This window comes from Rhinatrema bivittatum, chromosome 1, assembly GCF_901001135.1.
Source record: "Rhinatrema bivittatum chromosome 1, aRhiBiv1.1, whole genome shotgun sequence".
NCBI lineage: Eukaryota > Metazoa > Chordata > Amphibia > Gymnophiona > Rhinatrematidae > Rhinatrema > Rhinatrema bivittatum.
The window spans coordinates 710,058,000-710,073,256 of NC_042615.1; positions in this window are offsets into that span (position 1 = coordinate 710,058,000).

A 15,257-nucleotide genomic window follows, 5' to 3' on the forward strand; every position below is an offset into this window, starting at 1 on the left:
TCTCCTATGCTCAAATACACGTCATGGCGGGAACCTCGGGGACGTCAGTACCTCAGGGTATTTCTAGCCTCCGCTTCCGCTACCATCTTGAGTTAGCAAAGCTTTGGTTTAGCTACTCTGACCGCTCTAAGCTGTATGCTTAGACTCCACTTTCACTCCAAAGGCCTTGCTCCTGTAAGAAGCTCTAGACACCCGCTCCTTGGGGGTCTCTCGCTTCCAACTACCCTTCGGGGTCCTCACTAACTAATACAACCACTCCTCGGGGGTCTTTCTCTCTCTTCTACATTTCAGGATATTGGACTATTGGGAACTCGCTCCTCGAGGGCCTATCTCCCATTCTATCCTGCACCACGGACCTTCGGTCCCACCATTCTACCACCAGGAAGTAGGGGTGTGCATTCGTTTTCGCCGTATTGGAGGGTCCCCCAAGACTTGCCAAAAGCCCCTGGTGGTCCAGCGGGGGTCCAGGAGCGATCTCCTGCACTCGGGCTGTCGGCTGCCAGTGATCAAAATGGCACCGATAGCTTTTGCCCTTACTATGTCACAGGGGCTACTGGTGCCATTGGTCAGCCCCTGTCACATGGTAGGAGCACAAGATGGCACCGGCCATCCAGTGCTCCTACTATGTGACAGGTCCGGCCAATTGCACAGATACCCTGTCACATGGTAAGGGCAAAGGGCCATCGGCGCCATTTTGATTAGTGGCAGCCGATGGCCCGGGAGCGGGAGATCGCTCCAGGGACCCCCACTGGACCACCAGGTACCTGTAAAAAGTTTTTTGGGTGGTCGGGAGGGTGAGGGAAGCTAAGGGATTAGTTTTAAAGGGTCGGGGTAGGTTTTTTGTTTATCGACTAGGGCGCAGCCGGTAAACAAAACCGCGATCGGGCCCAATGAAAAAAAAACCACATGTGAATCGGAACCGGAATCCGAACCGATTCCGGTTCAGATTCACATCTCCATGGGATAGTACAGATGTAAGAGAGTGACATGGTATGCCTGGATCTACCTTCAACCTTTGCAACTCAGTGCCAATCAAGGTTCTTGAAAATGTTCTCTATTCAAATTATAATTTAGAGCATCGATTCCAGCAAATATCAGAAATAGTTTTGAATTGGGACAAAAGTTCAAAACCCTATAGAATCTAGTTTGCAACGAACTCTGCTAAAAATTTCACAGGTAGATTTTAAAAGCGTCGTTCATACAAAAACGGCCCCATACAAGTTTCTGTGGGCCATGCTAGAGCAACATGAATTTTAAGAAGCCATGAAGTATGCACGTTAGAGATGTGAATCGTGTCCTCGATCGTCTTAACGATCGATTTCAGCTGGGAGGGGGAGGGAATCGTATTGTTGCCGTTTGGGTGTGTAAACTATCGTGAAAATCGTTAAAATCGTGAGCCGGCACACTAAAACCCCCTAAAACCCACCCCCGACCCTTTAAATTAAATCCCCCCCCCTCCCGAACCCCCCCCCCCAATGCTTTAAATAACCTGGGGATCCAGCGGTGGTCCAGAACGGCGGCAGTCCGGAACGGCCCCCTCAATTGAATCCTGTTGTCTTCAGCCGGCGCCATTTTGCAAAATGGCCGCCGCAAAATGGCGGCGGCCATAGACAAAAACGATTCGACGCAGGAGGTCGTTCCGGACCCCCGCTGGACTTTTGGCAAGTCTTGTGGGGGTCAGGAGGCCCCCCCAAGCTGGCCAAAAGTTCCTGGGAGTCCAGCGGGGTTCAGGAAGCGATTTCTTGCCGCGAATCGTTTTCCGTACGGAAAATGGCGCCGGCAGGAGATCGACTGCAGGAGGTCGTTAAGCGGCGGTCCGGAACCCCCGCTGAACGACCTCCTGCAGTCGATCTCCTGCCGGCGCCATTTTCCGTACGGAAAACGATTCGCGGCAAGAAATCGCTTCCTGAACCCCGCTGGACTCCCAGGAACTTTTGGCCAGCTTGGGGGGGCCTCCTGACCCCCACAAGACTTGCCAAAAGTCCAGCAGGGGTCCAGAACGACCTCCTGCGTCGAATCGTTTTTGTCTATGGCCGCCGCCATTTTGCGGCGGCCATTTTGCAAAATGGCGCCGGCTGAAGACAACAGGATTCAATTGAGGGGGCCGTTCCAGACCGCCGCCGTTCTGGACCACCGCTGGATCCCCAGGTTATTTAAAGCATTGGGGGGGGGGGGTTCGGGAGGGTGGGGGATTTAATTTAAAGGGTCGGGGGTGGGTTTTAGGGGGTTTTAGTGTGCCGGTTTTCCTGCCCTCCCCCTTCCCCCGATTTACGATTTTTTAACGATAAATCGGGGGAATTGGTATTGTATCGTGGCCCTAACGTTTTTTGACGATTTAAAATATATCGGATGATATTTTAAATCGTCAAAAAACGATTCACATCCCTAATGCACGTATACCCATGTACGCATCAAGAACAAGGGGGTGGAAAAGTGGAAGGACATGGGCATTCCTAAGAGTTACACATGAAACTCCAAATTTTAGAAAAGCTGACTGTTAGGATTTGTGGGTTTCGTGGACACTTTGCCCGAGGTGAGGGTTGATGCAACCTGCAGGGAGGAGCCCCACAGGTCCTCACCATTGGGAGGCGAGGTTAGCTGCAGCAGGGGACTTGGTAGTAGTAGTAGAGAGATAGAATGTCCTGCGTCACAGCCATGTGATCACAGGGGCTTCTAGAGAGAGTACTGTGAGGTATCCTGAGGAGTGGGGCAAGAGACACAGTTCAGAGGGACACACAGTACTCAGGCAGAACTGGAGATACAAGTACCAGAGCAGGAGCCTCCAACAGAAAAGCACTAAGCAGGCCCCAAGGAGCGGGGGGTGCAAGACAGGAACTTCTGGAGGAATGCAGCAGAGACTTTCCTGAGGGGTGGGACAGTGTAGTGAGAGAGGCTCTGGTGTGATGACGTAGGCTGACCCAAGGAGCGGGGAAGCCCGAGTCGAAACTCCGAAGTAGTGACATAAGCTGCCCCGAGGAGCGGGGCTGCGCATGGTGGAATCTCTGGTAGATAAACGTAGGCACTGCCCCGAGGAGCAGGGAAGCGCAGGGTACAGTCACTGGTGTAGAACATAGGCACTGCCCCGAGGAGCGGGGAAGCTCAGGGTACAGTCACTGGTGTAGAACGTAGGCACTGCCCCGAGGAGCGGGGAAGCGCAGGGTACAGTCACTGGTGTAGAACGTAGGCACTGCCCAGAGGAGCGGGGAAGCACAGGGTACAGTCACTGGTGTAGAACGTAGGCACTGTCCCGAGGAGCGGGGAAGCGCAGTCACTGGTGTAGAACGTAGACACTGCCGCAATTAGCGGGGAAGCGCAGAGTACAGTCACTGGTGTAGAACGTAGGCACTGCCCCGAGGAGCGGGGAAGCGCAGAGTACAGTCACTGGTGTAGAACGTAGGCACTGCCCCGAGGAGCGGGGAAGCGCAGGGTACAGTCACTGGTGTAGAACGTAGGCACTGCCCCGAGGAGCGGGGAAGCGCAGGGTACAGTCACTGGTGTAGAACGTAGGCACTGCCGCGAGGAGCGGGGAAGCGCAGGGTACAGTCACTGGTGTAGAACGTAGGCACTGCCCCGAGGAGCGGGGAAGCGCAGGGTACAGTCACTGGTGTAGAACGTAGGCACTGCCGCGAGGAGCGGGGAAGCGCAGGGTACAGTCACTGGTGTAGAACGTAGGCACTGCCCCGAGGAGCGGGGAAGCGCAGGGTACAGTCACTGGTGTAGAACGTAGGCACTGCCCCGAGGAGCGGGGAAGCGCAGGGTACAGTCACTGGTGTAGAACGTAGGCACTGCCGCGAGGAGCGGGGAAGCGCAGAGTACAGTCACTGGTGTAGAACGTAGGCACTGCCCCGAGGAGCGGGGAAGCGCAGGGTACAGTCACTGGTGTAGAACGTAGGCACTGCCGCGAGGAGCGGGGAAGCGCAGGGTACAGTCACTGGTGTAGAACGTAGGCACTGCCCCGAGGAGCGGGGAAGCGCAGGGTACAGTCACTGGTGTAGAACGTAGGCACTGCCGCGAGGAGCGGGGAAGCACAGGGTACAGTCACTGGTGTAGAACGTAGGCACTGCCGCGAGGAGCGGGGAAGTGCAGAGTACAGTCACTGGTGTAGAACGTAGGCACTGCCCCGAGGAGCGGGGAAGCGCAGGGTACAGTCACTGGTGTAGAACATAGGCACTGCCCCGAGGAGCGGGGAAGCACAGGGTACAGTCACTGGTGTAGAACGTAGGCACTGCCGCGAGGAGCGGGGAAGCGCAGTCACTGGTGTAGAACGTAGGCACTGCCCCGAGGAGTGGGGAAGTGCAGGGTACAGTCACTGGTGTAGAACGTAGGCACTGCCCCGAGGAGCGGGGAAGCGCAGGGTACAGTCACTGGTGTAGAACGTAGGCACTGCCGCAAGGAGCGGGGAAGCGCAGAGTACAGTCACTGGTGTAGAACGTAGGCACTGCCCCGAGGAACGGGGAAGCGCAGAGTACAGTCACTGGTGTAGAACGTAGGCACTGCCGCGAGGAGCGGGGAAGCGCAGAGTACAGTCCTGGTGTAGAACTTAGGCACTGCCCCGAGGAGCGGGGAAGCGCAGGGTACAGTCACTGGTGTAGAACGTAGGAACTGCCCTGAGGAGCGGGGAAGCGCAGAGTACAGTCACTGGTGTAGAATGTAGGCACTGCCCCGAGGAGCGGGGAAGCGCAGGGTCCAGTCACTGGTGTAGAACGTAGGCACTGCCGCAAGGAGCGGTGAAGCGCAGAGTACAGTCACTGGTGTAGAACGTAGGCACTGCCCCGAGGAGCGGGGAAGCGCAGGGTACAGTCACTGGTGTAGAACGTAGGTACTGCCCCGAGGAGCGGGGAAGCGCAGGGTACAGTCACTGGTGTAGAACATAGGTACTGCCCCGAGGAGCGGGGAAGCGCAGAGTACAGTCACTGGTGTAGAACATAGGCACTGCCGCAAGGAGAGGGGAAGCACAGAGTACAGTCATTGGTGTAGACCATAGGCACTGCCCCGAGGAGCGAGGAAGCGCAGAGTCGAGTCTCCAAAGCAGTAAGGTAGTTAGTGGGGCAACCTCGAGAAGCAGGGAAGCCAGCAGGCAGGACCTCTGGAAGGCACAAGGGCTACCCCGAGGAGCGGGAAAGCCTGGAGACAGGGTCCCCAATTGGAGTGAGAGCAGGCCCCCGAGGAGCGGTTACCTGAGACATAGTCCAGAGCAGCAGGTAGATCCAAGGCAAGAACCACGGGTCCGAGGAAATAGGAGCAAGCCCCAGAAGACAAAGGAACTCATTGCCAAGTTGATTAGCATAGGCCAAGGGAGGTGCTTATGAATCCCAACCTTGTGATGTCATTAGTTGGGGATGTCTCTGAGGTTCCTGCCATTGGGCCTTTAAAAGAAGGCTGGAAGCACGCGCGCGTGCCTAGGAAGGCCCAAAGTTGGTGTGGAGGTCGGTGGCATCCCGGCTGCCACAAGGAGTCTCGAGAACCCGGAGGTATGCGGTGGTAGTGGCTAGCCCCAGCCACGAGTTGACCCGGAGAGGAGAGCAGGGCAACACATGACGTGAGTTGAGTCGGTCGCGGCCGTCTGCAACCGACGGTCGTAACACCGACCTTGGTGTGTAGTGGTGTGTTATCTGTGTAACTTTACTGCTAGTCCTGATGAGCAAATCTAGAGATCTTTAGTTTTAGGAATTTCAGCACAAGGGTTCAGGATCAAGTGGGTGGCTTACAGGATGAAGAACCAGAGGGTCTTCAAGACTGCTGAACTAATAGAGAGACAGACAGAGAGAGAAAGAGAGAGAATATGACACTATGTATGTCTACCACTGTAAGAGGGGCACTTTCAGCTCAGGTGGGTTTGAATCATAAGAACCTTATCCAAACCTTTTTTAAACCCAGTTACAGTAACTGCTGTGACCACATTCTCTGACAGTGAATTCCAGTGCTTAATTATTTGTTGAGTGAAAAATAATTTTCTCCGATTTCTTTTAAATGAGTTACTTGCTAACTTCATGGAGTGCCCCCTAGTCTTTCTATTGTCTGAGAGAGTAAATAACTGATTTACATGTACCTGGTCAAGTCCTTCATTCCCTAGCCCATGGCCAGGGTGCAAGGATCTGTAGCACACCAATGTAACACAGCTTGCCCCCAAACCCACTCTGAGTTGAAAGTGCCCCTATTACAGTGATAAATATACATGCGTAAAAGCCGTTAAAGCCCTGGTGGCAATTTGTGTTGGGTATTTACTTGAGCTACCTTTAAGATCATGAGCAGCAGGGATATTTTAAATTATGTGCATGTTATAAAATTGCAGTGTATCTCTATACGCATTTTTATCGGTGCACATGTGTTCTTTTTAAAATTAGCCAGTCAGTGAGCTGTAGTGACAGAGAAGTACTCTAGATTATCATCAATTTCCCCTTCATAGAAATATTTTATACTTGTCATTGTGATAGAATTGACAATATACATTTGGAATGATTGCAATAGTCATTTTCAATTCATCCAGATAATGCTTCGGTTGGTCATCTTTATCATACTAGCATGAGTAATATTTTTTTTTTAGTGCTATGACATGGTATTGTGATGCATATGTGTGTGGTAGAATGAAGAGGGATATACAATATTTTCTTGATGTTGGTGAGCCATATGATTTTGTTAAAAGTACTGATTCAAAACTCTACTGAAATAATGCCCCAAAAACCTTTTTGACCCTTTAATTAAAATTAGCTTCTGCAGTAAAGGCTAGGCAAGTTTTGCAGCACAAATCATGTAAATCATATTTTGGTCTATATAGAACCCTGGGGTACAAACAGAATCCATGATTTGTGAAAATTTGCATTTTATAATTGTTTCTACAGATGATTGAAAAGTTCAATCACATCATGGCAATTTTGTATTTCAGTTACTGTATGAGCTGCAGAATTTTAACTAGTTTCATTTCCAGTACTCAGTAGTTGATATGGGATCTCTGAGATTGCTTTTTTTTAAACAGCAAATTAAAGTTCACCAAATTTATAATGAAAGACTGGGTAAAGAGTAAGACTACTTCACAAAAGTAAATAATTTTATTGTAGAGCCAGAAGAGGCAGATAAGAAACAAAACTGGATGAACTATTTTTTTTTTCATTTTTGATTTCTATGCTTGCTTGAGGATACAAAAAAATAATTATTGTTAGAAAAAGACACTCTGGATTCACAGAAATTCTCAGGTAAGAAAAAAAAATCCATTATGAGAGTAACTATGAAACTTAAACTTATTGACTAAATATTCTTCATTTTTGTTGAAAATGGTATTATTTACTTTAATAAATAGAATAACATGGAAAAATGATAGAGAAAACATCTTGATTTGTTTGACCTCATAAGAAATTAAGGGCTAGATTTATCAAAATGTTGCATGTGATAGGAAGAGGGGTGTGTTTTATGGTAATAGCCTATTTATTGCAATGTGTGTTACCTTAGCACAGGTATTACTGCAAAGTGTGTTAGCTTTTTGCAGTAATACTGCAATAATTGCATTTTCTTACCTGCAAGGTGCTCATTTTATGAGAGAGAGAGACAGAGAGAGAGAACTTATCTACAAAGCCCTTCTAGTAGTTAGCTATTTATGCTACTATAGGAGGCCCTCCTAGTAACTTGAGGTGGGGCTTAGGTAGTGGTGCAGGGATTAGGGGCCACTTTAACATGCAGTGTGAGATGCATGAACAGAACAGTGCACACTTGTGAAGATTTGATGACTTTCGGAGTGAGAAAACTCACACCAGAATGAGATTTATACTAGGTTGAGAGAACATTGTATAAATCTCAATGTTGTATGAGTTTCCTCACTCCAAAAGACATCAAATCTTCACAAGAGTGCACTGTTCTGTTTGTGCGTCTCACATTGAATGTCAAAGTGGCCCCTAAGCCCTACACTACTACCTAAACCTCACCTCGAGTTACTAGGAGGGCCTCCTATAGTAGCATAAATAGCTAACTACTAGAAGGGATTTGTAGATAAGTTCTCTTTCTCTTTCTCACACACTCTCTCTCTCAGCCATATATTATGGCTTCACACTTTGTGAAGCCAGCCCACTTTTACAAAATTTCTGACTCTGCCCCAATCCCTCCCCTTTTAAAAATTTGCATCACACCGTGCGTTATGGTGTTTTTGCATGCGTTAAGGCATTTTTCACATGTGAAAGCAACATAATGCAAGTTGGAAAATGACCCTATATGATTGACAACATCATTTTTATAGAATGCACTGACTAAATAATATCTACTTGATAATAAAACAAATGTGTAGGCCCAAAAACAAATTGGTGTAAAAATTTAAAGCAGTTGGCTGTCCTAGTTAAATTTATTTTATCTTAAAAGTGCTTATACTAATAAGGATCTTGTGAATGAACATAACTATTAGTGAATTTGTGCAGCTATTTAAAAAGTTACTACAAAGTAGCATAGGTCAGCCAATTGATCTGATAGCTCAGTTGGCTTATATGGTTTGTATGGTTTATATGGATTGGTTACATGGATGTCAAGGAAGATGTGTGAAAATACGTAAAGGTTGTTCAATGTTGCAAGATATATTTTGCAGTTTCCTCAGGAAGCTGGTTTTTTTTTTTTTTTTTAATACAGTTTTAATACAGAAACAATTCAATAATAGGACAGTCTCCAACACAGCCATGTTTTGCCAGAAGGGCTGTTCTGGGTAGGACCAACAGGAAAGATCTCAAATCAATAAGGAAGAGAATAATATATATCAGAGCAGCAGCAATGACAGCAGTCATAAATAATCAGAATGCAGTCAAAATACAACCTAAATATACAACTTATACAAAAAATAAAACATGTTAAAAAGAGAGTATCACATACCATTTAATTTAGATATTCTAACTTCTTAGCAAAATAAAATGTTCTATGAATTAAACAAGCTGTCAACTCTCTTGTCAGATATAAATAAGACTCATATCCCTTACAAAGGACCTTTGTTTTGCCTATTGGCTTTTTCAAGAGGATTGTATCAGAACAAATAGTAAAGTATCCAGACATGTGCTTGACACTTACCTTAAAAAGACTGTTTCCTCTTCCCACAAACCTCATTGTACATGCTTCATAGAGTTTCTGTAGCATATTTCCAATATGCATCAATCTGCTGTAAATTTATCTAGATGTTAATGAGATACCATTCCAGCAAGTGAATCATTTTCCAACTGATCAGTCTGAAACACATATGCCAGTATTAAAAAACATTCAATACTAGAGATGTGAATCGTGTCCTCGATCGTCTTAATGATCGATTTCGGCTGGGAGGGGGAGGGAATCGTATTGTTGCCGTTTGGGGGGGTAAAATATCGTGATATATCGTTAAAATCGTTAAAACCCGCTAAAACCCACCCCCGACCCTTTAAATTAAATCCCCCACCCTCCCGAACCCCCCCCAAATGACTTAAATTACCTGGTGGTCCAGCGGCGGTCCGGAACGGCAGCGGTCCGGAACGGCAGCGGTCCGGAACGGGCTCCTGCTACTGAATCTTGTTGTCTTCGGCCGGCGCCATTTTCCAAAATGGCGCTGAAAAATGGCGGCGGCCATAGACCAACAGGATTCGACGGCAGGAGGTCCTTCCAGACCCCCGCTGGACTTTTGGCAAGTCTTGTGGGGGTCAGGAGGCCCCCCCCAAGCTGGCCAAAAGTTCCTGGAGGTCCAGCGGGGGTCAGGGAGCGATTTCCCGCCGCGAATCGTTTTCTGAGTGGGGCAGATGGAAGAACTCAGTGGCTGCTCCCAAATCTGTAACACTGTAGATGGCTACCTAGTTCACCTAGTGCTTCCATGAGCCCTGAAAGATGCAGTTTTGTCCTCTGAAATTTCTGAAAAGGAAAAATTGGTGGCAGGGTCCAAGGGAAAGGCATAGGAATGAACAGGGAGATGTGGTGACCTCTAGAAAACTCAAGATTAATCTTGTGAATCTTGTCAAGGCACTAGTCAGCCATAGTCTGGGCAGAGAGTGAGGGGGGATTGGAAGTGGAGGCAGTTTGAGGAGGGAGTTGAGTGTGGCTAAGAGATAGTGAGAGTTGGAGGCAAGGGAGTTTGTCACATGAACAAGGTAGTTTTGCTTGATGAATGCAATAGTAGACCAGAAGGAGGTCAGTATGAATTTGAAATATACGTAGTCAGTATGGGCATGGGGTTTTAGCAGGAATGTAGGGAGCACATTTTGGAAGTAAGCAAAGGGTGAGCTTTGATATGCCTAACAGAAGGGGGAAGGAGACGAGCAAGAGTGTCTAAAGCAGAGCAGAGTATAATGTTATTAAAGGAAATTGCTTTGTCAAAAGACTTTAATAATGTTGTGGAGGAGAGGAGAGATAAGAAAATGGTGAGATGATGCAAGGGTCAATAGCCTACAGATTAAAAAATGTGTTAGTGGTGAATGGATGAGATTGTGGGTAATCAACTGTTTAATTTTTTAACTGATGGTCATAGGGGGAAGAATTGAGGTAGAAACATTTGAGATAGAGCAATTAGAGGAAAGAACTAGGTCAAGGCAGTGGCCAAGCTAGTTAGTAGAGGTGGCAGAACATAGCTAAAGGTCAAATGAGGAAGCTAAATCAAGGAACTCTGAGACATAACAGTCATACAGATCAATAGCATGGAGGTTAACGTCTTTAAGAATGAGGAAAAGGGAAAATGATTCAAGGAAGAAGGGAAACCAGGCATCAAAATCAGTGAGAGAGGAGGAAGAGGACATCAGGCATTAAATGACAGCTACCCAGATAGGTAGCAGGATGAATAGAAAGATGGAGTGGAACTTGAAGGAAGAAAAGGCATGGGATTGAGGTGGAAGAAGAGGTGGAAGAAGAGGTTGAAACCTACAATAGGGGAAGAGAAAGAATGTCAACACTGCCATCATGGCCACCCGAGCAAGGTGTATGAGATGAAATGTTAACCTTCATGAGAGAAGGCAGCATTGAGGGAAAAACTATATCTCAGTCAAAGCAAGAAAACGGAAGGTATGAGTGATAATGAAGTCATGAATGCAGGAAACCTTGTTGCAAATAGAGGGAGAAAGGAAGGGGATAGAGACATGATTGGTGGAATAATTGTTTGATGTGCACAAATGAAGATTGCCTTGGAGAACCAAGGTTGGGATTGATATATCCAGATGAGAGGAAGGAGGAGCAGGAGAATACAGAGAAGAAGTATAATAATAGTGTTGAAAATGAAATGTTCTCAGGAAGAATGTGTATGTCTGGATAAGAAGAAAAAAAATTGAAGTTTAAGAGCATTAGATAGTGCAGAAGACAGAATGGCTGACAAGGTGAAGAATTTTGAGAATGGGGAGAGTGGTCTTGAATGATGTTCATAGCGGGTAATATGATTGGAGAGGATTAGCATCAGGAAGATAAGGTATTAGGGATGTGAATCGTTTTTCAATGATTAAAATTATCGTCCGATAATTTTCAAATTGTCTTAAATCGTTAAAGAACACAATACAATAGGAATTCTAACGATTTATCATTAAAAAATCGTTAATCGGGTTAGTGCGCACTAACCGGGAGTTAGTGCGCACTAACAGAAAATGATACAAATTGACACTTTCCAGGTCAGATAGGAATGAATATGTATTCCTATTGGCTGGCTGCCCTCTTATTTATTGATGTTACCAAGGTTCCCACTGAGGTGATGGTTGGGGGGATGGGAAATGGAAACGGTTGGTAGCTTGACAAAAAAAGTAATGTGATCAGTCAATGTGACTAGAACTTGTGCCTATCCCTGATACCGGGAGTGTTGTGATCTTCCTGCATACAGTGCCCTAACCCTGATACCGGGAGTGTTGTGATCTTCCTGCACGCAGTGCCGTATCCCTGATACTGGGAGTGTTGTGATCTTCCTGCATGCAGTGCCCTATCCCTGCACTGCATGCACTGCGTGCAGGAAGATCACAACACTCCTGGTATCAGGGTTAGGGCACTGTGTGCAGGAAGTTCACAACACTCCCGGTATCAGGGATAGGGCACTGTGTGCAGGAAGATCACAACACCCCTGGTATCAGGGTTAGGGTACTACATGCAGGAAGATCACAACACCCCCAGTATCAGGGATATGGCACTGAGTGCAGGAAGATCACAACACCCCTGGTATCAGGGATAGGGCACTGTGTGCAGGAAGATCACAACACTCCCAGTATCAGGGATATGGCACTGAGTGCTGGAAGATCACAACACCCCTGGTATCAGGGATAGGGCACTGCATGCAGGAAGATCACAACACTCCCGGTATCAGGGTTAGGGCACTGTGTGCAGGAAGATCACAACACTCCTGGTATTAGGGATAGGGCACTGAATGCAGGAAGATCACAACACCCCTGGTATCAGGGATAGGGCGCTGCGTGCAGGAAGATCTCAACACTCCCAGTATCAGGGATACGGCACTGCATGCAGGAAGATCACAACACTCCCAGTATCAGGGATAGGGCACAAGTTCTAGTCACATTGACTGATCACATTATTTTTTTTGCCAAGCTACCAACTGTTTCCATTTCCCATCCCCCATATATTGTCAGTGGGAACCTTGGTAACATGAATAAATAAGAGGGCAGCCAATAGGAATACATATTCATTCCTAAACTGACCTTAACTGACCTGAAAAGTGTCAAATTGTATCATTTTCTGTTAGTGCGCACTAACTCCCGTTAGTGCGCACTAATCGGAAAAACTGATTTTTTAACTAAAAAATCGTGCCAAACACGATTTTCTTCTCCTGCCAGACGATTTCGATCGTTAAGACGATCAGGCACACGATTCACATCCCTATAAGGCATAGTAGAGAAGGAGGAAACAAAGAAAGATCTACTTCCCTGAGATGATGGTATGGTAATGTGTGTGCCTTTTGGCCAGCAGCTGGAAAGAATGCAGGATGTCAGCAGCTCAGAAGACCCCAACTGGGAGAAACATGCAGATGAGCTGTAAACTCCCCAATTACTCAGCAAGTGACTGGAAGGAGCAGGGAGTACCAGCAGCCCAAGCTCAGATGAGTTTCATTGGACCCAGAAGTCCACTACTGAGGAACCTGAAAGAAATAATACACAAATGGGATTCAACCTCCCCAGTTACCAGAATATCTAACAGAATATGAAAGGGAATGAGTGCAAAGTTGTGACGGAAAGGAAATTAAGGCTTAAAATTGGAGGTGCAGTAATTATTGTATAAGGTAATGTAGGCAAGCAGGGTTGGCCAAGCTGTTTTTAAAAAGCTAGGGCTTTGATCCTAAAAAGGAAAAGTGACACTGGTTCTTTGTGGCTTTTGCATGAAAAACCTAGCCAGTGTTTAAAATTAGGGGAAAGAACGGAAATGTTTTCTTTTTGTGGTGCAAATGTAACCCATGGTTACTTATTCAAATGATTCATTCCAGCACCCCATGTGGGATATGCTGATGGTTTAATATTTTGTTTTTGTTCTGAGTATGCTCAGATTTTAGAGGTTCTCTGGTGAAAGCACACAGACAAATTAGTGTTCTGTTCAGCATTCAGCCCTAATGGATCCAGGTCCTTGTAAAGCATTTGCAAGCTCCAGGGAGGATTGTGCCATTTTATCCAACTGTATTTTTGCTTAAATGGGAACTTGCATCAAGCCATTTCTGCAGTGAATACCCAGGGTTGTGTTAGGTGTGCTTCCCCCCTGGCCTTTTATAAACAATGTCAGGGAACATGTATAAATATAATGGCTAATGATGAATAGAATGAATAGAAACTACTGTAAGACAGCATACTGAAGGAAAAGTAAGTTCATTAACAGTTAGACTTTAGAAAGCCAATACTTATCCCTGGGAGTGAGATACTAAAACAGATCAACTATTGGGGCTCTGCTGAGTACTTGTGACCCAGACTGGCCACTGTTAAGAGACCAGTCTGGAACTTGGTCTGATCTAGCATGGCACTTGAATTTGAATTTATTAAATTTTACAGCCCACATTCATCATAATTAGTTTGAGGTGGAGAACAATGCCTAACATAAATAAATTAAAACAAACATACAAATTGGAAAAATAAGACAAAAGAGAATATCATACAGCCAAGCCTTATCAGCCACACTTATTATGCTAATATAGCACCTAGGTGGAAAACTCTGTGAATGTCAGCTTAAATAAGTATGTTATTCTGCCAATGAAATGCATATCATAGCAAACTCCTTGCTCAGAGATTTTCTGAATATATTAGAAATATATGTTAGGAATTTTTTCCCATCCTGATAATAAGAACCAACATCATTAACATATATATGATGCCAGATGTATGCAGCTTCTGTTCTACACTAATAAGTTAATTTTCAAAAGAGTTACGCATATAAAATTTACCTATCCGTGCAACATGCACAGATAGGTATTCATGTAAATGCAATTTTATAAATATCAAAAGCATGCATGTATTTTTAGCTTCCTGTGCACATTTACACGTGCAAAAAAAGAGGCGGTCTGGGGCATTCCAGGATGAAACCAAAAGGTTTGTTCATAAGTTGCTATTTTATAAGAGATATATGTCAATACATTAGACAAATTATTTGTGCAATTTTACATTTGCTAATTAACTACCGTATTTGATATCATACTCATTTGCTGTCTGCTATTTTTGGGTGGGAGGTCTGGGTGAACTGGGGAAAGTTCAGGATAAAGTAGTAGGAGGGACTGGGTGAACTGGTAGAGGTATCGGCAAATTTGTGATTTCAAGTACTCACCAATGTCTTAAAATATACTTACTTCCTTGTGTATATCAGGGTTATATGCATACAAGTAATACCTTTTGAGGCATAAAATATACACTTGTATGTTTCAATGCTCTGCACATATTTGCATATACTGAAACATACATATGTATTTCAGGAGAGATGAATATATGTGCATCCCAGCTCCCGGTGCGGATTGCTACCCAATGAGGCAATAAAAAATATTTGAACAGGTTCCAGAGAGGTCCCAATTCTTAAAGAGGAAAAGTTCCACAACATGACCCAGAGAGGAATAACCTAACCAGACAGGTTGTGTACTGGAAAGGAACCCCTCCTGACCCTGGCCAGGATCACCAAGCAGGGCTTGCCTGGCTGAAATCGGCTGGGCCTGTAAAACAACAAAAATCTAACTCCTCTCTACCTTCTGTACTCAGTACTAAATCCAAAAGACTGCCTCCCAAGCTGCAGCAAGGGAGCAGTGATATAGAAGAGGACCGGAAGGCTTATCTGCATACTGCTCCCAGTATTCCTGGGGAGAGGATTCCAGAGGTTACAGCGAGCGAACCAGGGTTTGAACT